This window comes from Carettochelys insculpta, chromosome 33 (assembly GCF_033958435.1).
Source record: "Carettochelys insculpta isolate YL-2023 chromosome 33, ASM3395843v1, whole genome shotgun sequence".
Taxonomy (NCBI): Eukaryota; Metazoa; Chordata; order Testudines; family Carettochelyidae; genus Carettochelys; species Carettochelys insculpta.
Genome location: NC_134169.1, coordinates 3,231,567 through 3,233,972, shown reverse-complemented (window position 1 = coordinate 3,233,972; position 2,406 = coordinate 3,231,567). Strand labels below are relative to the sequence as shown.

Here is a 2,406-nt window from a genome sequence, read left to right as displayed (position 1 = left end):
GCAGGACATGCCTGCCCACATCTCTCCCCCAGGAACACCAATAGGTGCGGGAGGCCAGACTGACCCACTACAGGTACTTTGACAGCGCTGCTTTCCAAAGCACGTGGCTCGGCACGGCTACACGGGGGCCCTTTTGGAAAAGACCCAACTCCTTTCTAAATCCCCTTATTCCTCTCAGTGGAGGAGCCCTTTTAGTGCCTTACCCACAGCAGCTGTGTAGAATAGCAGAAGCACAAGCTGGAGTTGGAGGAGAGGCAGCCAAGGGGGCTGAGAGGGGGTAAGTGGGGATGGGCCCCAAGCTGCTGCCCCAGTGTAAAGAGGGGGAGGATCCTGATGCCATGTCACAGCCTTGGAGAGGGTTTGTGATCTGCCCCACACTGGCCCCCCAGACAGGTTCTGCTCTGTGACTCCCCCACTGGGTCCCAAGGCCACAGCAGCATTTGGCACCATGGAGGCAATGGAGGTGAGGGGCTGTGACCTGTCGAAACAGGTCCTGCTGCTGAAATATGACCTGACCCCTAAGTCACCTGGGTCCCCCCTAAAAACACAGCTCCAGTGGCGCAATGGGTTAGCGCACAGTACTTATAGAGCAGTACTGCCCTAGACATGCTGAGGTTGTGAGTTCAAACCTCACCTGGAGCATCGCTTTTTCACCTGGTTGACTGAATCATCAAATACTTTGACTGGAAGGGACCTCGAGAGGCCAGCGAGTCCAGGCCGCCGAGCTCATGGCAGGACCAAATACTGTCTACACCATCCCTGATAGACACTTCTGTAACCTGTTCTTGAATATCTCCAGATGTGGAGATTCCACAACCTCCCTCGCCAATTTATTCCACTGTTTGACCACCCTGACAGTTGGGAACTTTTTCCTAACGTCCAACCTAAACCTTCCTTCCTGGGGTTTAAGTCCATTGTCTCTTGTTCTATCCTCAGAGGCCAAAAAGAACAAGTTTTCTCCCTCCTCCTTACGACTCGCCTTCAGATATCTGAAAAACGCTATCAAATTCCTCCTCAAATCTTCTCTTTTCCAAACTAAACAAGCCCAGTTCTTTCAGCCTGTCTTCATAGGTCACATTCTCTAGCCCTTGAATCGCTCTTTTCTAGACCCTCTCTAATTTCTCCACATCTTTCTTGAAGTGAAGTGCCCAGAACCGGACAAAATACTCCAGCCAAGGCCTAACCAGCACAGAGTAGAGCGGGAGAATGACGTCTCGTATCTTGTTCACAACACACCTGTTAATGCATCTCAGAATCATGTTTGCTTTTTTTGCAACAGCATCACACTGTTGACTCATATTTAGCTTGTGGTCCACTAGAACCCCTAGATCCCTTTCTGCTGTACTCATTCCTAGGCAGTCCTTTCCCATTCTGTGTGTGTGAAACTGCTTGTTCCTTCCCAAGTGGAGCACTTTGCATTTGTCCTTATTAACTTCATCCTGTTTACCTCAGAGCATTTCTCCAATTTATCCAGATCATTTTGAGTTATCCTCAAAAGCAGTTGCAACCCCTCCCAGCTTGGTATCATCTGCAAACTTAAGAAGCGAACTTCCTATGCCAATATCTAAATCGTTGACGAAGATATTGAACAGAACCGGTCCTAAACCAGAGCCTGAGGAACCCCACTTGTTCTACTTTTCCAGCAGGATTGAGAACCATTAAGAACTACTCTCTGAGTACAATTATCCAGCCAGTTGTGCACCCACCTTATCATAGCCTCATCTAAATTGTATTTGCCTAGGTTTTTTTTATAAGAATATCATGCGAGACCATATTAAATGCTTTGCTCAAGTCTAGGTATCCAACATCTAACACTTCTCCCCTATCCACAAAGCTCGTTATCCTATCAAAGAAAGCTATCAGATTGGTTTGACATAATTTGTTCTTTACAAACCCACGCTGGCTGTTCCCTGTCACTTCAACACCTTCCAAGTGCTTGCAGATGATTTCTTTAATTGTCTGCTCCATTATTTTTCCTGGCACAGAAGTTAAGCTGACTGGCCTGTAGTTTCCCGGGTTATTCTTATTTCTCTTTTGATAGATGGGCACTAGATTTGCCCTTTCCCAGTCTTCTGGAATCTCAACTGTCTCCCATGATTTTCCAAACATGATAGCTAAAGGTCAGATACCTCCTCAATCAGCTCCTTGAGTATTCCAGGATGCATCTCATCAGGCTCTGGTGACTTGCAGACATCTACTTTTTCCTCAGTGATTTTTAACTTGTTCTTTTTTTATTTCAACTTCTAACCCAACCCCTTTCCCCCGAGCATTCACTTTGTTGGGCATTCCTCCATCGGACTTGTCAGTGAAGACCAAAACAAAGAAGTCATGAAGCATCTCTGCCGTTTCCAAGTTCCCTGTTACTGTTTTTCCCTCTTCGCTGAGCAATGGCCCTACCCTGTCCCT

The 2,406-nt window shown here is 47.2% G+C and overlaps 1 non-coding gene across 1 annotated transcript; it reads left to right on the top strand.

Annotated features, from left to right (window-relative positions):
• Nucleotides 1-549: 549 nt before the first annotated feature.
• On the top strand, nucleotides 550-642 carry TRNAI-UAU (transfer RNA isoleucine (anticodon UAU)). The gene is given in 2 exon segments: nucleotides 550-587; nucleotides 607-642. It is a non-coding gene; the product is annotated as a tRNA-Ile (tRNA).
• Nucleotides 643-2,406: the final 1,764 nt, after the last annotated feature.